Source organism: Helianthus annuus, chromosome 3, assembly GCF_002127325.2.
Source record: "Helianthus annuus cultivar XRQ/B chromosome 3, HanXRQr2.0-SUNRISE, whole genome shotgun sequence".
Taxonomy (NCBI): Eukaryota; Viridiplantae; Streptophyta; class Magnoliopsida; order Asterales; family Asteraceae; genus Helianthus; species Helianthus annuus.
The window spans coordinates 44,557,507-44,583,891 of record NC_035435.2 but is presented as its reverse complement, the minus strand read 5'-3'; positions in this window follow the sequence as shown (position 1 = coordinate 44,583,891).

The following is a 26,385-nucleotide window of genomic DNA, read 5'->3' as shown; positions in this document are numbered from 1 at the left end:
GCACCCTACTAGCATGTTACAATGCTGAATTTTTATTAAATAATGCAGAATTCTGCACTTAAAGTGTGTTTTTGGCATTTCCCGGCACTTTAACTATCACCTAGTGACGCAGTTTTATGGTCCTCACTTCCCTACACTCCATACTAGTGTAATAACCTGTCCCTGGCTCATACTGGCTTTAAAAACATAGTCTGTCATGTGCTGGCATTGTCAGCATGTTTCTGAATTATCCGTTCAGTGTGCTAACTGTGCTTTGTGCATCAAGTATGTCACTAAAGTTCATGTGAAATAAATGGAGTGACTGTATGAAATATGATGCATATGTATGTATGATACAAAAATCATAAAGCAGTTTAAACTGTCGGTTGAAATCAAGCACAGTCATTAAGCACATAATTAAGATTAATTAATTGTACGGTACCTGTAATTGTGAGGGTTGTCACAGTTCTGTCATGTTTTGAGGTACTCCCTCAATGGAACACGTATAACTTGTTTCGTCTTGAAACTCTAAACTTGAATAATCACAAATTGTCCAAAATATAAAGTTGTTTACAATAACTACTTGCAATAGTTGAGCAACTTGTTATATTTATAACAACATCGAGTTGTTTTTCACTAAATAGTCTTTCCGAGACTCTTATATGGTTGAACACGTTATACTTCTCGTGGAAGTAATGATTCACTTGTAATTCGCAAAGACATGTTTTATTCGTTCAAAACATTTCTCGTTTTTGCAAGTTTTTAAAAATAAACTATATATTTTTTATGTTTTGATTACAAATCAATACAATAAACCTTATAATAGTTTATCTAATAAACAGTTTCAAACTCACTCATTTGAAAAAATAAAACAAATACACATCGTTTTAATAGTTGGTTTATCATATTCAAACAATTTCTAACCGCTGTTAGATAATAACGATTACCAATCGTTAAAATGAGTGGTTTGTATGATAACCAATTCTAATATGCTAATTAGAATTTTAATGTTTAACAAACATTCAAAATATTCGGTTTTATAAAGTAAACCGCTTCTAACGTGCTCATTAGAAATAAAACGAATACATTTATTCACTTTTGGTTTATTTAAATGAACGTTTTCTAACACGCTCGTTAGAAATAAACATAAACCTTTTCTAACACGCTCGTTAGAAAATATATATAAACAATTACAAACCATCTTAAATAGTTTATCATAGTTAACCCGGTTCTAACCCGCTCGTTAGAAATTAACGATTGCAAATCGTTAAAATAGTTGGTTATAAGATAAACTAATTCTAATACGCCCATTAGAAAATTAGACGATTATTTATTGCCATAAGCCATTTTGGTTTAAATAAAATAAACGTTTTCTAACCCGCTTGTTAGAAATAAACAATTGACAAAGTCGTTAAATCGTTTCTAACACGCTCGTTAGAAAATAAACAACTATCAAACTCTTTAAATCGTTTCTAACATGCTCATTAGAAATAATCGATTTCAAAATTTGTTTCGAAGTTTATAAAAAATTATAAACTATTTCTAATACGCTCATTAGAAATAAACAAATAAAGATCGTTTAAACGTATGTGGAAAAAATCCGTTTCTAACTCGCTCGTTAGAAATTTAATAGTTTAGACGAAACCGTTACAAGGTTTATTATCCAAAATAATTGTCTCCAACACGCTCGTCAGTAATTATTTGAAATAATAATATTTTCTAACATGCTCGTTAGAAAATCTAAACTTATAATTTCTAGCACGCTTGTTAGAAAATCTAATCGTCTTAGTTCTACACAATCATCGTATCTAACACGCTTATTAGATATAAAAGATGATATTAAAACTTATTATTCTATAAAATTGTAACACGCTCGTTAGAGATATAAAAAGTTTTAATCTTATTATTCTTCAGGCATCAACGTTTCTAACACGCTCGTTAGAAAATATTAAAACTTGTTAAAATAATTACTTTCTAATATGCTCATTAGAAATTAAATATTTCAAGACTTTTAAAAACCAACATTAATATATCAATTATGGCTACTAAAAGCTTATTAAAAATATATTAAACGTTACAAACACTTTTCTAAGAGGTTACAAAATAATTTTTTTAATACGCTCATTAGAAAATTTAGTATTTCAAAACATATTGAAATACATTTTATTTTCTATATGGTTCGGTTTATCAAAACACGAACACAAGCCATGAAACTCCAAAACTTGAATCAAAATGATCGTTTTTGTAACACGGTATTCGGATTAAAGATTGTACTCCAATCATAAAAATATCCGACTCGTTTGTACTACATATATATTTCCCCAAAAATATTTACAAGATTTTAACAAAATCCCATTAAATATTTTAACTTTCGTGAACCTAAATCCTCGTAGAGAAGGGATTTAAGATTGTAGCAACAATCTTCACGAAAGTCTGTTTTAAGATTGTAGGAAGTAGGTTCACTTTTATAAAATATATTACAAAATATATAATAACGAGACTCTCGTTATTTGTGGGAAATTCGACTAGTACAATACCGGTTACAAAAATAAAAAACCAATATAAAATACAATTTAATTGTACCAATATTGATTCAAGCCAGCGTCTTTGGAAGAACTTCAACCGCACCATCTTGTATGAACATCCGCTGCAAGAATGAACAAACTGTCGTTGACGGTTTTGATTGAGGATCGTGTTAGACATGGGGCCCTTAAAACAGATTTCGCGCCTCCTCTCAGACGGTCTGTTTCCATGATACAACAACCGAAGCAGTAGTTGTACTGCCGGAGATGACACTCGCGCCCAAGATTACACCAATCATAATTTGGTGTTTATAAAATTGGAACAATGTGAAGTTGTGTAAAATTGAGAGTACTCCTCTCAATGAAAACATCGAGACTAAACAGAATGTCTATTTTCTTATCTTTCTAGTATGAACCACCAAGTTCATATATATACACCCATAGTTTTAGTCTCATTAAAACTAGTAATAAAATAGACATTAATCTTGTCATAACTATAACATTAATCTTGTAATAAACAAGATAATGAATATGACATTAATCTCTAATTAAATGGATTTAAGTGGTGATGTGTGAAAAATGCAACATATAAAACACATCAATTAAGGCATAAAACTAACCCTTTTTAAGTACTAATGTTGGAAAAAGAGTGTTTTTGTCTTCCTTTTGTATTTTCAGGATGAAATGAGCTCAAAATCACAAAAGAAGCAAAAAGACTACTAAATCTACCATAAATACAAGAAAAGGAACAAAAGTGAACTGCCCGGACCCTCAACGGCACCTCCCAAGACAAAGAGAAGAGAACAGAGCCTGAACACGCCCCGTGTCCAGTGAACACGGGGGCGTGCCCAGGAAGCAGCAGAAAAGACAAACCAGTAGAAGCTTCCATTGCTCACCACGGGGCCGTGCCCAGCGGACACGGGGGCGTGTTGAAAGTACAGCAGGCGCATTAATTGTAATTCGCAATTACAATTAATGAAGAGAGAGAATGTCAGACGGGCACGGGGCCGTGTTCAGCGAACACGGGGCCGTGTCCAGCGTTCTGTTCAGCCTATAAATAGAGGAGCTTGGCTTCATTCTCTCTCATCCCTTGGCACACCACCTCTCTCACACTTCATCCACCACCCACCACCACCATAACACCATCATCCACCACCATCATCCATTGTCCATCATAGAGTGTGTGAGTCGTCTCGGGATCCAAGATTGATCGTAAGAGTTCTTGACAATCAAGGCCATGTTTGCCTAAGTCTCTTACATCACTTGGTGAAGACAAGTGTTTAGTATAATACTTTTTATTTTTAATCTTTTGCACTTTTTATTTGGTTTTGTATTAATGACGTTAATAACTAGTTACTTATGTTGAAGGTGATCTTTCCTTATCGTTTGTCCGTGGTGTCTTGGCATTATTTTACTGTCTATATAAAATAAAAGATTTTCACCATTCATATCTCCACGGTCTATATGGAGGTATGTTGGCTACCTGGTCGGGGGTTAAGGGAACGGTTTGGTAAAGGTGTAATTTTTGTTACTGGCACTTGACCACGGGGCCGTGCCCGGTCAACACGGGGCCGTGTCCAGAGTGCCAGTAACACAAATCTTTGTTTTTAAACACACTTTTACATATTCTAATCAACCAAAAACTCTATTTTTGGACACATTGAGGACAATGTGTAATTTAAGTGTGGGGGGGATGCTAAAACCTTGGAATTTTGCAAAATCCTAAAACAAGCCTTACACAAAACTCTATTGGAACCGCTAAACACCCCGAATTTTTTTTCAAAAACTTTTTCATTTTTTTTATTTACTTGTCTTAGTTTAAGTTGGGAATAACAAGTTATAAAAGGGTTATATTTTTACAAACTTACAACCGATAGCGTCGTGATAAAAAGAACTAACATAAGAAAATTATGAAACGGTATAACAAGTCTAGCTAAAATTCGATTATATATGCTTGGTCACATTAAAAACCCATTCCCACAAAAAGTGAGTTTTGAGCCTTTATTGAGCATAAAAATACACATACTTAGATTAAATGCTCATTTTTCGTTTCTTGTGTGAATAGCCGCTCGGTCTTTACAAATCTAGAACTTGCCACGACGATACATTCCCGGTCCTTACCAACTTAAACCCAAGTAAGTAAATGATGGAGGCATTAGGACTAACTATTTTTCTTTCAAAACCATTATTTTTCATTTTTTTTACCTACCCAAAATCCCCTAGAAAACCCCTTTGAGCCTAAACCTTTCATTTCATTACCCCCAAAACAATTTTCTACCCACCAAAAACCTTTTTCATTTTTTCACCTTTATTTTAGTAACATACTCGGTTTTTTTCATAAACATACCCTTTACGTGACGAAAAAAAAAAAAAAAAAAAATATGAAAATTTTGTTGAAGTCAAAAACAAACATAAGCTACAGAAAGCTTGTTTGGAGAAATACTTCAAAAATAAATGTCACCAAAAACAAGGTATTTCACGAAAAACCGACACTTGTTACAATTTTCGCCCTTTTTACTAACCACTAACCAACCACCCACCTTTAAACCCAAGCCTTCACCCCAAAAGACCTCTTGATATTTACAAAGGTAAAAGTTAAAAAGGAGGAGGATTGATCGCTTGGCAAGCATATGGAAAATGTAAATCCGTGCCGCTCTCGAGCGATTCACTTAAATATACACCTTCGGCCGAGTGATTGAGTGATCTCCCGTGAGGTATGTGAACTTGTATATAAATGGAATTTTAATAAGGCATGCTATGCCCAAATAAGTAGTTTATCTTGTGAAAAGTTCAAAATAAACCATGACGAATAAGATTGTAAATAAAATAAAAATAGAACCTATATAAACCTTGGATTCCCGACACTCTAGGACAAGTTAAAAAAACTTCTCTTCTACCTATTCCATTTGGGAGTGTAAGCCACATTAAAAGAGTTTTGCTTGAGGACAAGCAAAAGTTCAAGTGTGGGGGTATTTGATGTGTGAAAAATGCAACATATAAAACACATCAATTAAGGCATAAAACTAACCCTTTTTAAGTACTAATGTTGGAAAAAGAGTGTTTTTGTCTTCCTTTTGTATTTTCAGGATGAAATGAGCTCAAAATCACAAAAGAAGCAAAAAGACTACTAAATCTACCATAAATACAAGAAAAGGAACAAAAGTGAACTGCCCGGACCCTCAACGGCACCTCCCAAGACAAAGAGAAGAGAACAGAGCCTGAACACGCCCCGTGTCCAGTGAACACGGGGGCGTGCCCAGGAAGCAGCAGAAAAGACAAACCAGTAGAAACTTCCATTGCTCACCACGGGGCCGTGCCCAGCGGACACGGGGGCGTGTTGAAAGTACAGCAGGCGCATTAATTGTAATTCGCAATTACAATTAATGAAGAGAGAGAATGTCAGACGGGCACGGGGCCGTGTTCAGCGAACACGGGGCCGTGTCCAGCGTTCTGTTCAGCCTATAAATAGAGGAGCTTGGCTTCATTCTCTCTCATCCCTTGGCACACCACCTCTCTCACACTTCATCCACCACCCACCACCACCATAACACCATCATCCACCACCATCATCCATTGTCCATCATAGAGTGTGTGAGTCGTCTCGGGATCCAAGATTGATCGTAAGAGTTCTTGACAATCAAGGCCATGTTTGCCTAAGTCTCTTACATCACTTGGTGAAGACAAGTGTTTAGTATAATACTTTTTATTTTTAATCTTTTGCACTTTTTATTTGGTTTTGTATTAATGACGTTAATAACTAGTTACTTATGTTGAAGGTGATCTTTCCTTATCGTTTGTCCGTGGTGTCTTGGCATTATTTTACTGTCTATATAAAATAAAAGATTTTCACCATTCATATCTCCACGGTCTATATGGAGGTATGTTGGCTACCTGGTCGGGGGTTAAGGGAACGGTTTGGTAAAGGTCTTGCCCTTGTTCAGCGTTTAGAGGTCCTGCTTGGGACCTGGGTCAAATTTAGTAGGATCTCCTTCAATGCCCATAGGTATTGGATGGCGGGGATCCAAACTCTTTGACCCCCTCATAAGCTAACTACTATTAATACTATAACCCGGCTATTTAGGACTGTATCCCTGCTGACTCAGACTACTTAGCCGAGGGTAACGTCACCGCCAAAAGCGGGGCCTACCATAATTTGCATTAATAACTTACTTCATTATCTTTCAATAATCCAACCCTTTAGGATTGTATCCTTGCTGACTCAAACTACTGGGTTGAGGGTAACGTCACCTCCGAAAAAGGGGCCTACTACAATAACTAAGATAATCTCTTAAACAAGTGCAAAAGTGCGAAAATAATCAAAGGTTATACTAATACACGTGTCGGATCCAAGTGATTCATCTTGTCTATCTGTTTTTTTTATTTTATTTTAATTTTCAGCATTTAGTTAGTTTTTATTTTTCTTAGTTTAAAACATTTTTCTAACTTTTTGATTTGATTAGACGTTGAGGATAAACCGGTATTAAAAGCTCTTGTGTCCTTGGACGACCTCGGTATCTTACCAACACTATACTACGTCCACGATGGGTGCACTTGCCCATATGTGTGTTTAGTGTTAGTAAATATCGTGTTTTATAAATTTAAAACTTGGCTAAAAGTGTAAAAAGGGCTTAAAAATATATCTAAAAATATATTACACTACATGCACATCAAGTTTTTGGCGCCGTTGCCGGGGACACAAGGATTTTAAGAAAGTTAGGAATCAACGGCCTAATCATCTTTTTATTTTTCTTTAATTTTTTAGGATTTTTTTTAGATTTTTCAGCTTCTGCAGAGCTCAGCACGGGGCCGTGCCCGCTGAACACGCCCCCGTGCCCAATCATTGGAACTGGCAATCCTGTTTTATATCAGACAGTAGGCTGAACACGGGGCCGTGTCCACTCAACACGCCCCCGTGCCCAAGATTCAGTTGCTGAAAACAGAACCGTTTGATCCCGGCGGTTGGTAACTTCTGATACAAACATGAGTAATAGTGATTCTTTTTACTTTCGGCACTCTTATGGTTTGTGGTGTCAAATATGTGGAGGCGAACACGAGGAATTAAAATGTTTCTTCCTCACTTATAGGCCACACTATATAGACCCACCAATTCCTTGTAGCCTTAAGAGGGGCGAAAGTAAAAATAAACACTATTTCTCCCTCGAATGCGCCCAACCGGATATTCTAGGAGATATGCTCCTTGACGAGCTATTTCAACTAGAAGAGCTACTTCTAAATTGGTCAAAAGAACTTAGGAAGGATTTCTTAGATCCATCCCTAGACGATGGCCATGAGGAAATGTTGGAACCGCATTCTGACAACCTCGTTGCTCCCGAAAATACCTTTCTTCCTAGACAAGACATGGACGATAGTCGTCCCTGTGCCGATTGTGCCGTGAAGGACTCCCCATCGACCTCGTTCGGTGCATACATAGACCTGAGCGATTCGGCATACACCTTCTTTAACGAGAGCCCGGGAAAGGGTTGGACTTGTCCACCTAGAATGAAAATAGGAATTACCCTCACCGACAACCTCTTGCGTTCTCGCCTTAGTATAGGACAATTAAGGTATCTTAGGCACTTTGGGGTTGTTCCAACAAGTCAGGAGCCACCCGATATAAGGAAGCGCCTTAGAAAAGACAAAACTCCACGAGACAGTCCTCCGACACGGGGCCGTGTCCGGTCACCACGACCCCGTGTTCGCTCAGAAGATTTTCTGCTGATTCTGTCAGAATACGGACAAAATGTGTCAGGATTTTCTCTGCACACGGGGCCGTGTCCGGCGGACACGGGGCCGTGTTCAGTGTGCTGTCGTTTTCTTTAAATGCAGCCTGAATCCTGCTCATTTTTGACCACTTCACCAAGCAGAGATCCCTGGAATCTTCACATATACCATCCTAGGTAAGTACCAAAAGAAGGTTCCTAAGGACCATCTTATCTTTTCCACTTTTGTTCATTTCCTCTTCTTCCAAAAATTTTTCAAACCCTACCTCCATGGAAGCTTGGAAACCCATGATTCCAACCTTCTATGCAAGGTTTGTAGGAATTTTCGCTATGGATTCTTGTCTAAAGTTAGTTCCATAACTGTGTTTTTAAATTGTCTAATCTCATAACACGACAAAAGTATATAGAAATAATTTAAAAACCTAGAACCATTAGACAAAAATTCCTGCAGACAGTGAACACGGGGCCGTGCTCACTGAGCACGGGGCCGTGTTCGAGGTACTGTTTTGTAGAAATTTAGTCCCTCGGCTTATTTCGCAGAAAATGGCCAGCCGGAACAGCGGAGCATCTTCAAGGAATAACCGAAATGGAAGGAGATCGTCCACCGCAGAGGATTCCCTAGTAAACTACGTTTACGCTTTAAGGGAAGCCGTGGACGAATTAACAAGTGTAGAAGAAGCTTTGGTGGATCGCGTTAATCATCTGACGATAAGTTTGGAGGGCTGCCTGCAAGAAGTAAACCTTCTGCACCAAAGGATAAACCTTCTTGCTTCCCCGCCTTTGGTTCCAGTAATAACACACAGGGCGTGGAATGTGGTACCCGAGGTTATCATCCCAGCAGAATGGCACGCCTTGCACCAAGTACCTCAACCAAGAGTAGTGCAAGGAGTCCCGGTTAGCGCTCCTCCTCAAGAGCCCGAAGAAAATGAGGCTACCTTCTATCTCCCAAGGGAAATAGAAGAATGGCTTTGAGTGAAAACCGAGGAGCTATGGGCTGAAGAATGTTTCTACATCGAGAATCTATTCCCGAAATTTTCCTAAATAAGTAGAACTTTTATGATAACCTTATGTTTCCCTTAGTTTAATTAGCTATGTAATGTCTCTCTATTAGCAATGTTATGATGGTTTTTATGATTTATGGACTCATGGTGGTAATGGATGAAAAAGGGAACGAGAAAAAAAATGGAACCATGCAGAAGAACAGAACAAACCGACAAAAATCTCCAAAACAGAAGGCTCCACACGGGCCGTGCCCAACCAACACGGCCCCGTGCTGAGCCCCCTGCAGGAAATCACCCAGTTCAGGTAACTGGACACGGGCCGTGTTCAGCGAACACGCCCCCGTGTCCAGGCTTCTGTTTCAATTCTATAATTTTTGTTACTGGCACTTGACCACGGGGCCGTGCCCGGTCAACACGGGGCCGTGTCCAGAGTGCCAGTAACACAAATCTTTGTTTTTAAACACACTTTTACATATTCTAATCAACCAAAAACTCTATTTTTGGACACATTGAGGACAATGTGTAATTTAAGTGTGGGGGGGATGCTAAAACCTTGGAATTTTGCAAAATCCTAAAACAAGCCTTACACAAAACTCTATTGGAACCGCTAAACACCCCGAATTTTTTTTCAAAAACTTTTTCATTTTTTTTATTTACTTGTCTTAGTTTAAGTTGGGAATAACAAGTTATAAAAGGGTTATATTTTTACAAACTTACAACCGATAGCGTCGTGATAAAAAGAACTAACATAAGAAAATTATGAAACGGTATAACAAGTCTAGCTAAAATTCGATTATATATGCTTGGTCACATTAAAAACCCATTCCCACAAAAAGTGAGTTTTGAGCCTTTATTGAGCATAAAAATACACATACTTAGATTAAATGCTCATTTTTCGTTTCTTGTGTGAATAGCCGCTCGGTCTTTACAAATCTAGAACTTGCCACGACGATACATTCCCGGTCCTTACCAACTTAAACCCAAGTAAGTAAATGATGGAGGCATTAGGACTAACTATTTTTCTTTCAAAACCATTATTTTTCATTTTTTTTACCTACCCAAAATCCCCTAGAAAACCCCTTTGAGCCTAAACCTTTCATTTCATTACCCCCAAAACAATTTTCTACCCACCAAAAACCTTTTTCATTTTTTCACCTTTATTTTAGTAACATACTCGGTTTTTTTCATAAACATACCCTTTACGTGACGAAAAAAAAAAAAAAAAAAATATGAAAATTTTGTTGAAGTCAAAAACAAACATAAGCTACAGAAAGCTTGTTTGGAGAAATACTTCAAAAATAAATGTCACCAAAAACAAGGTATTTCACGAAAAACCGACACTTGTTACAATTTTCGCCCTTTTTACTAACCACTAACCAACCACCCACCTTTAAACCCAAGCCTTCACCCCAAAAGACCTCTTGATATTTACAAAGGTAAAAGTTAAAAAGGAGGAGGATTGATCGCTTGGCAAGCATATGGAAAATGTAAATCCGTGCCGCTCTCGAGCGATTCACTTAAATATACACCTTCGGCCGAGTGATTGAGTGATCTCCCGTGAGGTATGTGAACTTGTATATAAATGGAATTTTAATAAGGCATGCTATGCCCAAATAAGTAGTTTATCTTGTGAAAAGTTCAAAATAAACCATGACGAATAAGATTGTAAATAAAATAAAAATAGAACCTATATAAACCTTGGATTCCCGACACTCTAGGACAAGTTAAAAAAACTTCTCTTCTACCTATTCCATTTGGGAGTGTAAGCCACATTAAAAGAGTTTTGCTTGAGGACAAGCAAAAGTTCAAGTGTGGGGGTATTTGATGTGTGAAAAATGCAACATATAAAACACATCAATTAAGGCATAAAACTAACCCTTTTTAAGTACTAATGTTGGAAAAAGAGTGTTTTTGTCTTCCTTTTGTATTTTCAGGATGAAATGAGCTCAAAATCACAAAAGAAGCAAAAAGACTACTAAATCTACCATAAATACAAGAAAAGGAACAAAAGTGAACTGCCCGGACCCTCAACGGCACCTCCCAAGACAAAGAGAAGAGAACAGAGCCTGAACACGCCCCGTGTCCAGTGAACACGGGGGCGTGCCCAGGAAGCAGCAGAAAAGACAAACCAGTAGAAACTTCCATTGCTCACCACGGGGCCGTGCCCAGCGGACACGGGGGCGTGTTGAAAGTACAGCAGGCGCATTAATTGTAATTCGCAATTACAATTAATGAAGAGAGAGAATGTCAGACGGGCACGGGGCCGTGTTCAGCGAACACGGGGCCGTGTCCAGCGTTCTGTTCAGCCTATAAATAGAGGAGCTTGGCTTCATTCTCTCTCATCCCTTGGCACACCACCTCTCTCACACTTCATCCACCACCCACCACCACCATAACACCATCATCCACCACCATCATCCATTGTCCATCATAGAGTGTGTGAGTCGTCTCGGGATCCAAGATTGATCGTAAGAGTTCTTGACAATCAAGGCCATGTTTGCCTAAGTCTCTTACATCACTTGGTGAAGACAAGTGTTTAGTATAATACTTTTTATTTTTAATCTTTTGCACTTTTTATTTGGTTTTGTATTAATGACGTTAATAACTAGTTACTTATGTTGAAGGTGATCTTTCCTTATCGTTTGTCCGTGGTGTCTTGGCATTATTTTACTGTCTATATAAAATAAAAGATTTTCACCATTCATATCTCCACGGTCTATATGGAGGTATGTTGGCTACCTGGTCGGGGGTTAAGGGAACGGTTTGGTAAAGGTCTTGCCCTTGTTCAGCGTTTAGAGGTCCTGCTTGGGACCTGGGTCAAATTTAGTAGGATCTCCTTCAATGCCCATAGGTATTGGATGGCGGGGATCCAAACTCTTTGACCCCCTCATAAGCTAACTACTATTAATACTATAACCCGGCTATTTAGGACTGTATCCCTGCTGACTCAGACTACTTAGCCGAGGGTAACGTCACCGCCAAAAGCGGGGCCTACCATAATTTGCATTAATAACTTACTTCATTATCTTTCAATAATCCAACCCTTTAGGATTGTATCCTTGCTGACTCAAACTACTGGGTTGAGGGTAACGTCACCTCCGAAAAAGGGGCCTACTACAATAACTAAGATAATCTCTTAAACAAGTGCAAAAGTGCGAAAATAATCAAAGGTTATACTAATACACGTGTCGGATCCAAGTGATTCATCTTGTCTATCTGTTTTTTTTATTTTATTTTAATTTTCAGCATTTAGTTAGTTTTTATTTTTCTTAGTTTAAAACATTTTTCTAACTTTTTGATTTGATTAGACGTTGAGGATAAACCGGTATTAAAAGCTCTTGTGTCCTTGGACGACCTCGGTATCTTACCAACACTATACTACGTCCACGATGGGTGCACTTGCCCATATGTGTGTTTAGTGTTAGTAAATATCGTGTTTTATAAATTTAAAACTTGGCTAAAAGTGTAAAAAGGGCTTAAAAATATATCTAAAAATATATTACACTACATGCACATCAGTGGTTAGTCAATAACGGTCATATTCATCATGACACGCATTAAACGGGTTGTAACAGCTAGCTTGACCAGGTCCAGCCAATTGCTCTGTTACCGTTGCAGACGTGCACCCATAGCTTGACCAGTGCTCCTAGTTACTACTGTAACCTGCGCACGCGCCATAACAGATCCGCAAATCCATGCATCACACTACATGGACCTTATGCCCGCCATATGGAGCCGCGCGCCACACATATGCCATTGCGCGTACCAGGACGCCACCTGGTCACGTGCCATCCAAACTCGTGTGCCATTTGCAGTCTTCGCCATGGCCAATGACGTGCGCCATGCGCCTAAGAAGCTTGCGCCGCATCGTCATGCTACATGCTATGGTATCCGCTTACGCAACCCAAGGGCGCGCCATAAGCGGACCCGCCATGTATCAGACCACGCGCTCATGGACAAAAATACAAAGGCGGTGTGCGAAGTTCAAAGTGCACTACATACGACCTATAGCCCACGGCACGCGCGCATATGTGCACGAGACCCTTTAGGGTCCCCACTGGTGTTTGCCTTCAAGGAGTGCTCCTCCTTATATACCACTTTAAGTTTTGTCATTCCACCTATGTACCTCTGTGGGACAAGATGACAAATCTCAATCCATTTTTCCCATCTTTGTTTTTCCAAACATACAACTTCAAGCTTCGATATCTCATTCATCTCAGCTCTATTTCAACATAGTTTGAACACAAACCCATAAATAATTATTTATACAACACATATATAAATATTATTTATGTCCAAAATATTTAGTGAAAAACTTATTTTCACTAAAATTTCCAACATTTTATATCTTAAAATCTTTATCTTTATCCACAATCCGTTAGTTTATTTGTTTGTCTGTGTTTAACATACTAATTTTGGTTTTATTCAAAAGAATAAAACTCAAACAAGATTTTATAAATAACATGATTTTATTGCCATTAAAATTCTACGGGGGTAATTTCCAACCGAATGTGGGTCAAAGGAACAAAAATTCTAAGGTGTATAATTTATAACTAGTATTAAGTCCCTGCGTTGTAGCGGTTGTCATAAAACTATGTTGAGTAGTAGCAATACTATACCATTGTCAGCGACCACTAACACCGAAAAAGCTCGTAAAAACAAAATAGATAAAAACGGGGAAAAAAAGCCGAGCGAAAAGCAGACGTAAAATCTCTGAATCACGCACGCTCGTTGCTGAGAAATTAAACCGAAACGTAAAACATAGAAAAAATAACTAAGTTCATCCAGGACCCGTGTGTTGGACGAACTTGTCAAACGCAGAAAAATAGATGTGACGCGACGGGCCAGTCAAACGGAAAAAAATATACAAAAAAATGTTGAACCCCACACGCACGTTGCGGTGTGTTAACTCGCAAAATTTAGAACGAAACGGAAAACTTGAGAAAGATGAAAAGTATGGTGGATCAAAATTGAAAACAAAAAAGAGTTGGGATTATTAAATTGTAAAAGATGAAAAACTTTGGTTTAAAAGTAAAAAAACAAAAGGTCTAAATTGCAAAATTGAAGTTATTTATTAATTTTAGATAAAGATAAGGTAAAAAATAAGATATCTATATATTAGTTATTAATTAATATTAATATTAAAAGAAATTTATTAAACAAATATACATAAAATTTATGAGGTTGAAAGAGAGAATGTCATATGCCATTATTTGGAGTGTTTTATTATATGTTAGATTAGATTTATAATTCTCATCAATTTAAAAATTGTACCTTAGTGTTGGATGTTTGTATAATAACATGACTAGGTTAGAACCCCGTGTATTACACGGGTTGAATAAATGTAATTTTATGAACAAAATAATATATATATATATATATATATATATATATATTTAAAAATCTCGTTTATTACACGGGTTGAATAAATGTAATTTTATATATCAAATAATAAAACAATATATATTTAAAAATCTCATTTATTACATGGGTTGAATAAATGTAATTTTATATATTAAATAATAACAACAAAGTTGTATATTTAAGAACCCCGTGTATTGTACGGGTTGGGTAAATTTAATTTTATATATTAAATAATGAAAAAGTTACATTTATAAGAACCTCATGTTTTATACGGGCTGAGCACATGTAATTTTATATACCAAACAAAAAAAAAAGTTATATCTTTATAAACCCTATGTATTATATGGATTGAATAAATTTAATTTTATATAGTACATAATAAAATAAAAGTATAGTACCAATAAACATTGATTAATATTTTTGTTTACCCCTTATAAACATTGTTAAAATAGGTTCTACCATTAACTACTTTAGTTTAATAAAATAAATAAATCATTTACATTATATTAATTTATATTTAGCGTACATCTTTTCTTAATTTTTTAGATAAATAATTTTAAAATCTGATAAATATTTTAAAATATTAGATTATCTTCTATACGAATTGTTTAAATTTATATTAAATTTAATTTTATAATTATCTTTTAATTGATATTAATTATCTATAAAAAAATAAATGGCTTCAATGAATGAAATGCGTCCTCCCATTGGTTTCTTTTATTATATAGTATAGATTTGATACATTTATATTAGTTATATATAACTATTAATTAAATTTGAATTTATATATTTATCTCTAACTATATTAATTAATATTTACTATATTATATTATATTTTTTGTATAAAAAATTAATATGTAATATTATTATTAAAGGCACCAGAGAGTGACACGTGTAAAAAAGATTTTTATTTATTAGTATAGCAAGATTTTATTGCCATTAAAATTCTACGGGGATAATTTCCAACCGACTTTTGATGTTTGTTTCAAGTAGAAAATGGGTTCCAAATTTCCAATTATTGAAATAATCGTATAAGCCGTCTTCTCTCTCGCTATACCTATACAACACCTAGTATAGATGTTTATACGGTTTTTTTTCTTTATATTGGTTTTAAATTTGAACCCAAATGATAGACCGTTTATTATCATACTAGGTTAGAAGTATGTGGCACACAACTTTCTAACTTTTTTTTTCTCTGACACTCCCTACTTTAAACTTATGAATTGTATCACGTAACTCTCAACTTTCAACTTATCTTACTTTTACACTCCCAAACTCACTAAACTCTAACCCACTCAGCCAACGTCAGATGTCACGTCACTTAACCAGTGCCACGTCAGATGTCATGTAAGCAAAAAGCCACGTATGATGCCACATTAGCAAAAAAAAAACTAATTGGGTATGGTTTAGCTAGTTTGAGAGTGACAGATGAAAATAAATATAAAGTTGAGAGTGATATGATACAATTCGTAAGTTAGAAATATTATCGACCAAATGATGAAACCTTGGATTGTTTAAATCCAATATCCCATATTCAATTAACTCGAAAGAAAACATTATTTAGTTTGATTTAGAAAGAGAAATATTAGAAGAAAATTGCAATGTTGGATGAGAAATCATATCTAACGGTAGACCATATATTTTCTTTCGACATCAAAGTTCTATACCAAAATCTTTAAAAAGTACTTTTAATATTAAAAATAAAATTAAAATTGTTACATTATTTATAGAATTATCACCATCGTTACTTTTATTTCTTATTAATGTAGAGTGGAGATTACTTTTTTCTTTTGTTCTCGTGTTAAAAAGTCTTCTTAGAAAACTCCTGTCCAAATATATACCAATGCTATAAAGATCTATATCATAGTATACTTTTTTCAAAATAATAATAAGACCATGTGTAGTGGTAAGTTGTTATAATGTCTTCATCATGGGGCATTATCCGACACGTGGCATCCTAGTCACACTTGGGCATTATAGCAAAAAGTGGCGTAGTGGGGTATTATGCCAATAACCCCATTCAATCATTTCACAATCATTTCACAATTATTTTTTTTTTTAATTTAAAACATAAAAAACTTCATTAATTTAAAAAAAATTACACTACTTGAAATAAAAAAAAAAACTGAAAAAAACAGAAACAAAAAAACCGAAAAAATAAAATAAAGTTAAAAAAAAAGAACATGATCTAGAGTCCATATTTTTCTCTAATTTTTTGGCGACGCATTTGCGCAATGATCAACGCATCGCCTTGTAGGTGGTCGATAGGTTTGGACAAAAACTCAATGTCCTTTTCCATTTGCCTCGCCTCTTGCATCTCGTTAAACTTTTTGGTTTCGGCCACTCGTTCTTTCATAATCTCATAACGTTGGTGGCCGAGGTCGCGAATGTCTTGTAGACGACGGTTCATCTCCTCGAAATATTCCTTTAACTCGAGATCGGAAGACGACTCGACCGTTTTTTTCCCGGTTCCCTTTCTTCTACCGGTGGGTCAGACCAACTCTTCTTGAATTTCCTCGTCAACGTCCATCGCCTCATTTAAATCAACATTGCGGGCATCCGATGTCGGAGTTGACGGGTCAACGGAGGATGATGTTTTTGACCTTTTAGCTCGACGTCTACTACTAGACGTCATTGGATTAACTAGCGCCCACTTTGGACTTTTTCATAGTAGCTCCCAACACTTGTAGTACGTGAAAGGGCATTTCGTCCTCTCGAACTCCCCCAAAGTCTTTGTTAAAACCCCGACGTCACTTTCACCGCTCGGGCGAGTATCGTAGTTACGTTGGTAGACTTCTTGGAACGCATGACACTTGTTGTTGATGTCGGTCCATTTGCTAGAAATGGAATCTTTGTCCCGATGTTCGCCTTGACCCCACGTGCTAAAAAATAGTGCACGAACCCTATCCCAAAAAACCGGGCCCGTTTGAAAGTTTACTACAAATTAAAAAAAAATTATAAGTTGTATGTTAAAAATTAAAGTAACAAAATAAGTAAAATAATATATATATATATATATATATATATATATATATATAATAGTTACCGGTATCTTCGTCCTCCGAAATGTCGAGCCACGCCCGAGTCAACGTGAATTCCTCTTCCTTCGTCCATTTAATGGATATTTTTTGTACGCCGAGGTGCGTCTTTTTCCTTCTTCTTATGCGACCTTTTGCCGCGTTTCGATTTATCTTGTACCGGTTCCGGTTCGGGTTGCGTCTCCGGCACGACATCGACATCGGGTTCGGGTTCGGGTTGTGACGGTTGAGACCCGCCGGCTTGACCATAGCCGAAAGGGGGAGGCACAAACGGATGGCGCCACTCAAGTAAGCCGCGTACGTTAAAAAGCTCGGGTCCATGTCTTGAAGGTTATACGGGTTTTGCGGTTGGGTTGTGTTCGGGTTGGTGGGTCTTGCGGGGACACCAAAAGGGGGTCGGAATGGATGCACGATTGTATAAAAATGTAGGAGAAAGTGGGTGTTTTTTATAAAAAATACAAGAAAGTAGGAGAAAGTGATTGTTGTTGTATAAAAAATATGATAAATGGGTGGATATATATAGTGGGGTAATTAATTAATTAAAAAAAAAACAACTTTTGACCGTTTGCCAACGGTCCATTTTCTCGATCCAATCAAAATTACAGCGTTTTAATTAAAACGCCAAAGTCATTTTTTTTGAAAAAAACGCTCGGTCACGCCTCATGTAATGGTGACCGGGGCGTTTTGCAGCGTTATTTTTGAAAAATTAAAAAAAAAAAACACCCCACTACGGGCGGTCTAACATTGTATAAAAACGTTGAGGTGCCTTTTTATGATTGAGTTTTATTTGATTATTTGCGTATGTATATATATATAGGCTAGAAGTTGGGTATAAAGTCTAAATTTCCTGAAAAAAAATGTAAAAAGTCATAAAACACTATAAAGTCAATCATAAAACATACCCAAAACCCATGAATAACAAAATGAAGATTACTAAAACATCATACATGTGGGTTTTGTTTTGTGTTTTGAATGATAAGGCTCTGATTATCGAATGACAAATATTATTGTGTTTTATGTTATTAGCATGTTGTGTTTTATATTCGTAGTTCTACGATGGTGTGTTTAAAGTTTTTATGGACTATTAGGGTTTTAATATGGTATTTTAATAATCTTCACTCTATTATTTGTGAGTTTTGGGTATATTTTATGGCTAATATTATAGTGTTTTGCGACTTTTTACAATTTTTTAAGAAATTTAAACTTTGTAGCCAAAGAACCCCTGTATAGAGAGAAAGACTCTCGGATGACACTTGATTTCTCAATTGTTAGAGCATTCACATTCTAACCATCAAATTATGTGAGGAGGAGTTTTTATATTATAAAGGGTATAAAAAGTGGTTGTGAGTAGAGGAGAGAGAAAATGTTACTGTTCATCTGTATATTTGGGGGGACACTGTTCACCCGTTATAATTTTTTAATATATTTTGAAAGTGGTTGTGAGTGGAAGTGAGAGAAAAAGGTAATGATAATATTATTTAATTGAAAGGAGAGAGAAAAAGTATTTGTTTTTAGTGGAAATATATTAATATAGGAGTTGTTTTTTAGTGGAATGTATGTATAATTTGATGGATTGGATGTGAATGCTGTTAAGGGAGGTAGTGACAAAATCATACAATTCTGGAAAAACGGACAAAAAAAAAATGAAAAGCTTGTTGATTTCTTTTTAAATTTAGTTTCATATTTTTCTAGACACACCTAACATTTATATACTTCATTACCGTATAATAAAAGTGATACCAATGTTTTAAAAACCGGTTTTTTAAATCAAACCGGATTAGGCTAAAAACTGGTTCAATCGGTTGAACCGGGTTGTACCGAGCGGTTCAACCGGGTTGACTACCTAACTCTATAATTTCATAAATTACAACATCAACTCAAAGTTAATCAAAAAATGCATGATTACATATTAAAAGATTATCCAAAAGTAAATCCATAATAAAAAGTTATCCAAAAGATAATCGAAAATCATTCAATTTTCCAAAAAGCTCTTTTAAATGAAAGTGTACGATATGTTTAAGCCATTTGAGTGTTGAATACATCAAATTCACGATCACATAAAAGATGAAATTCACTTTATCGTCATCCTCATCAACTAGAGGATAACTATTTTCGTTTCATACAATATTAAATAAGAACTTTTAGTTACGAATAATCATAATATATAAAAATTACGTAAGATAAGTAACATATATAATAAAAAAATTAACAACCCAAACTAAAATAACCCTGAGCCGGTACCGGTATTACGTTTCAAACCGGTATACCGGATTTTACCGCCGGTACAAACCTTATGTCGTTTCACTTATTTACCGGGGTGTTTCGTACCGGATTTACATCTAGAAACGGTAATACCGGTATAACCGGCCGGTATTTACCGGTTTTTAAAACATTGAGTGATACTATTAAGTCAACAATTCTATTATCTTTAACTTAAGCATAATTGTTATACTTAAAACGTGATTTTTATTAAAAAGTTTGGTCAGTTATATGTAAAGGTGGTGTTGTCTAATTATATATAGCATTTTTTACGCACAAAATTGCAAGCAATTTTATACATAAGTTACGTAATTATTTATAACGTTTTTACACACATAGTTTTGAGCGATTTATACATAACTCATTCTAATTATTTTTCATACGCCTTCGCATGAAAAATTCGTTATAGAAACAATATATGTTTGTGTGTACGTGGGATTTAACCCATGTGTTTACATATTATTAAAAGAAAACTTATTTGAAAAAGTCTAATTAAACAGTTACTTAATAACTAATAAGTCATTAGAGTGCGTGTTGTAATGTTTATCTTCCAACTTAACTTGGACGTAACGTTGCCAGTAAATAGAATCATTTCCTTTTCAAAAATAATATAATAATGAAACTAATAAATTAATCAAATAATTGTGTGTTCCATGATCCATATGAACTATTTAATATTGGGTTTGATAAATTCTTTGTGAATAACTATTGTTTGGGAATGGTATATTGATACAACCATACCAATGTCCATTAATATGGTAAACTCAAACTTGTTCTTTTTTGTTAAGAGTAAAATGCAATTTTACACCTGCCTTTAGACGCCACTGACACTCTTACCTTCTAAAACCAAAATCCTTTTGTTCTACTCCTGGACGAATCCCAATTGCCTCAATCTTACCCCCTGCTGTTAAATGACTTACCAGTTCTGTTAGTGGTCATGCGAAATGACCATTTTACCCTTTCTTTTTACCCTTGTTCTTTGTAACAAGAAAACATCTTACCCACTGCACAACTCTTTATCATTCCCGCCTAATCTATTTGACCTTGGATAGTCAACACCTTAAATCAAGCAAAGTCAGAGCCTGCAACTGTAATCAAAATCAACCTATAATTAACCTATAATGGCCAAGTAAGATCAATAACTATTATGAATTCCTAATCCTAATTCCAAAACTGAAATGCTCAAATGCACATCATATAATCAATTCCAAATCCTAATTCCAAAACTGTAATAGAATGTTGAGATCAAACTAAAATGCACATCATATATAGAATCATTAAAAACTGTTTAGATGCATCACAAGAACAGGGAGGTAAAGCAAGTAACTGATCTAATTGCTTCCACACACAATTCAACTTATGATAATAAAAGCTCAGATATTATCATCTTCCCCAAAAATAATCTTCTTCAAACCCTCCAAAACCCTCCCAAAAATCAGGGGTAGTGCAAGATGATCGTAGGGAATCAGCATCAGCGACATCTCGAATATAGTGAACACCACGTAAGTTTCCACCTATTTTCTCTGGAAATATGAGCAAATATATATCACATTTTATGCATATAAAAGAACACGATTCACAACTTACAAGAATGCAGAAAGAATAATCAATTTTTCTTAATGAAACATGCAATCCATAAGTTTTTCTAAGAATTACCTAGATGCAGTGCACCCTGTGGCAATTATGAGAGATCCAAATTTGAGCAATTTTGTGACATCCCACATCGGTTGTGAAGGGGAACAAAGGCTTCCTTATAAGGGGCTGGATACCTTCACCATCATGACGCGTTTTGAAAACCGTGAGGGGCGGACGCCGGGGGCGTGCTGGCCGCCAAAGCGGACAATATCATGGTGCGGTTACGTTGGGCTGTTACAGATGGTATCAGAGCCAGGGCCGGACCGGTGGTGCCAGGTCCTGCGAGGACGCTGGACCCCTTAAGGGGGGTGGATTGTGACATCCCACATCGGTTGTGAAGGGGAACAAAGGCTTCCTTATAAGGGGCTGGATACCTTCACCATCATGACGCGTTTTGAAAACCGTGAGGGGCGGACGCCGGGGGCGTGCTGGCCGCCAAAGCGGACAATATCATGGTGCGGTTACGCTGGGCTGTTACAAATTTTCCTGAATTTGTTGTCAAAGTTCGTTTCTCTGCATCAATTGCTGTCACAGGATCTTCATAAATCATCTGCAATAAGCTTGGGAATTACACTTTAATCTTCTATTGTTATAGTCAACTCCCAAAAATCAGAGGTAGTGTAAGATGATCGTAGAACAAAGGGTTTAGGAGGGTTTGGAGAAGATGATAATATCTACGCTTTTATGTGGCCAAGATCAAAGGGTTATTTAATTTAATTAATTTAACTAATAATGTGTTATAATAAAGTTATATTGTCTATTTTGCTCCTAGGAAAATGACAAAATAACAGGATTTTATTAGACAAATATCAGTTTATTTTACTTTCGGACCAAAATGGCAATAAAAGTGAAGCCACAGGGACCCATATTTAAAAGGTTTAAGTTTTGGAATAAAGTGGCAAAAGTGACCAAACCTCAGGGACCAAAATGGCAGTTTACTCTATATATTTAATTTCTTTCAATTAAATTAATTAACAGCTTAATCAAATAATCACTAAACCGTAACATCATGATCTCTTCTTCATTTACATCATAAATGATTATACGCACCGTCATTTGCATTACGTAATTTCAGGATCACATTTTCTCACTCAAATTTACGATTAATTGTGTTTGTATATCATGATCGTGTCATCATTTTGCTTATTGTTCTATATGATTTCCTGATATTTAAACCTACAAATCTCAATAACAAACGAGTATGAACAGTCATATTCAAAATCGAATACGATGGAATGAACATAATTCAAAACAAAATGTTCCAAAAATGACAATGAATGAATCACAAACCTAAAGATGCCTGATTCACACACCCTCTGCAACTCTACAAAACCAATCTTTTCTCTCTATTTCTATATGCGTGAATCGTAAAAGAGTTTAAAAGTTAAATGTTTAAAATTTTTGACCCAATATCACTTTGTATATCTAGATTGATAAAAAAACAAATTTTTGGTTTATATATAAGTTGTTTGATTATTTATAGTATAATATAATCTGTTAAGTTGATATATATAGTATATAGAAAACTGCTTATATTATTAGTTTATGAAAGAAGTTATGTGATAGGTTTTGTAAGAGGTGCATGCATTTTCATTAAAGAACTCACGTGGCTTTTCATGCTAACCATCATATCTCTTATTTTCCATGATACTTGGCAATAAAAATAACTTACGTAGGCTATACTATATATACTGAAAGGTACGCTTGCTTAAACGTGTGTAGTTAGTATTTAGTGTTTTTATCCTTAAAACTTGGTTGTATTATGTGTCAATTTATTTCTTATTATCTAAGCATGTCACCGTTGCAAAAGATTGAACATGAGATGTGACACCCCGTTGAAACATTCTCACTTATACTAGCTTGACAGTGACTGCCTTAACTTTCGGGACGAAAGTTCTTAAAACTTGGGGATAATGTGACACTTCGGGTTTTCCCGGACAACCTTCTTGATGTAACATTTCGTGTAAGTATATTATTAAATGAAATCTATGAATTATCTGTTATTACGTGTTGTAGGTATGTATATTATGTGTGTGTTACAAGTGAGCCGAGACCCCAAGGACCCGACTCGAGACCACTCCCGGTCTCGAGTGAACAGTGAAAGTTTGGGCCAGTTGGGCCGTTGAACCCACTCGCAACATGCTTGGAAAACCCACTAGGGGTGTACCGGCTTTGTAAAGGGTATAAAAACCCAAAACCCTCACACTTTCTCCTTTACACTCTCCCTCATTTCACTCTCACACTCTCTACCTCTCACTAAAACCCTAAGACCTTAGATCATCATCAACCTCCTCTCATCTCCTTCTTCTCGGATCAAATCGGTGACCACTAGGAGCTCTCGGATCAACTCACACACACCCGTTTAGAAGCTTCATATTCCCCCCTTGAACCTCATCAACCGGTTAGTGTCTCTATGATGATTGTTGTTGATAAATGATAGCATGAGTGATATGATTTAACTAGTGTAGTTGTATGCTTGATGATGTTTTATTTTGTGAATCAAATATGTGTGATGTGGATAACCGGCTTACATGTTTTAATTTCGGATATGTGCTAATGAGCTCATGATACCTTGTGGCTAAATGTGATTCAAACCATTGATTCCGGATGTTCATGAAAAACCGGCTTGCATATGTGTAGCACCATGTTAATCGGATTAGTGTAGAGTTGATCTTTTGAGATATTACATGTTATCACTTATTGTTATGCTTTTAAGATCATTTTGGTGATATGAATAGGTATTGAATGTGGTATGAACATAGGATGAACATGTTAGATTCATTGTAGGAAAACCCTAAAATGATGAACTATTTGAATGTGGCTTGAATACTTGAATATGTGAAGAACATGTTGAAGGTGATATGAATATTTGAAAATCATGCTGTTTGATCCGATTGTTTGGGGAAATCAGACAACAAAACATGTTGGTAGAATGTTATTGGTTAGTACACATTATCACAAATATGAAATTCTATTGGCTAGTACATTGGACAGGTTCTAGAAGAATTCTGGTGCACGTAACTGTGGTTGCGAGTCGGAACCCCTGGTTGCGACTCGAGACCAAAGCATGACGAACTGAGACGGGCTTCAGGGACTCGAGACCGACTAAGTCTCGACTTGAGACGACACGATCTCGACTCGAGACTGGGCTCGAGACTCCTGAGATTGCGACTCGCAAGCAGCACACTCGAGACCAAAACATGATTCTTCGAGATCTCCCGGTTGCGACTCGAGACCGAGTATTCTCGAGTCGAGACCACCCTTGTCTCGACCGGGCTGCCTAAGTGTTATTGGGCCAAGACTTGTTGGACTATCTGTTGACTGGACTGCATGTGTTTCTGTTACTGTGTGTTTGCGAAGATGTTAGGGGAGGCCCAATAACCCAACTGTTGAATGTATGCATGTTAAGTGTGTCTATACGTGTTTGCTATACGTGATTACTTGTACCCCAACTTGACCTATATTTGGTAACCATGCTAGGACGTGGTGACCAACGTGTTTGACCAAGTAAATAATCTACCGAGCAACCCAAGGTGAGTTCACAACCTAAAGCATGCGTTCCCGGTGGTTTGGGGAACGGAACTACAAACAACACTATCCCCTTATGAGGGATACAACTTACTTTTCTTCCCTTGTTATTGGGAACCTTTAGTTAATTACTGTTTATACGGATTGCAACCAACGACACTAAACGAAACTCTATCACTCAAGTCCCTACTATATAATACCGATTAGTCGCCGGGGCCAGGCGAACGGGTTATTAGTTGATAGCGCTATTTAGGTTTTACCAACCTCACACCGTGCCACGGTATGGGATCGGTCGTGAACTAATGTACTCAGGCATCCGTCAATGATGATAGAACATTGACATCGGGGCATCCTGCGGAAACGCAAACGGTTACCTAGTGTTCGGTATTGGAAAAACAGTTTAGTCGCTAACTTTTGGGGTAGCTCCCCATGGCATGTATAAACGGATAAATTAACTGGTGAAACAAGTTTTTGGTAATTAAAACTGGACAACTAGTGAACTCACTCAGCATTATTGTTGACACCTTACTACATGCTTTGCAGGTAACCAGTGACTGAGGAGCTGCTGCTTAGGGATGTGTAGTGTTCGTCCACCCCTGTGTTGGGTGTTAAATAAACATGAACTATGAACCATGTTTTGAACTGTTTTATTTATGCTTCCGCTACTTACTACTATTTGAACTTAAAACTTTAAACTCTGAACATGATATTTACTGATCGCATGGTTAGTAAGTATTACTATGGTTATTAATTCGATTATTCAGTATAATTGGTGGCTGGATCCTGGTCAGTCACGCCCTCAAGCGGATGTTACTCCGCAGGTGGAAATTTGGGGGTGTGACAGATTGGTATCAGAGCCATTGGTTATAGTGAACTTGGTTTTAAAAAGGGGAAAATCTTCTTGAGAAAAACCAGACTATAACCCGTGACTCGTGACGACACTACACTCCAAGTGCAAGACTCGACTTATCTGACCTCATAGCTCGGACCCATGTTTACCTGCTTGTTTGTCTTATGCTTTCTGCTCTGCTATACGTACTAGTTTACCTAATTAGATAGATACGCCTCCCTTCTTCTATCTTATTCTCGCTATGTTACGACATCACACTCATACTATGTTCTCTGACTATGAAGACAATGAGTGGACGCGGACGAGGAAACGTCAACATGACTCAGGCTCAGTTCACTAACCTGATCAACACGGTGGCTGCAGCTTTCGCAGCTCACCCAGGAGGTCAGCATGCGCCTGTGCAACCACGTTTGTACTTTCAAGACCTTCATGGATTGCAAACCTCTTCCTTTCAATTGCACTGAGGGTGCCATAGGGCTACTGCACTGG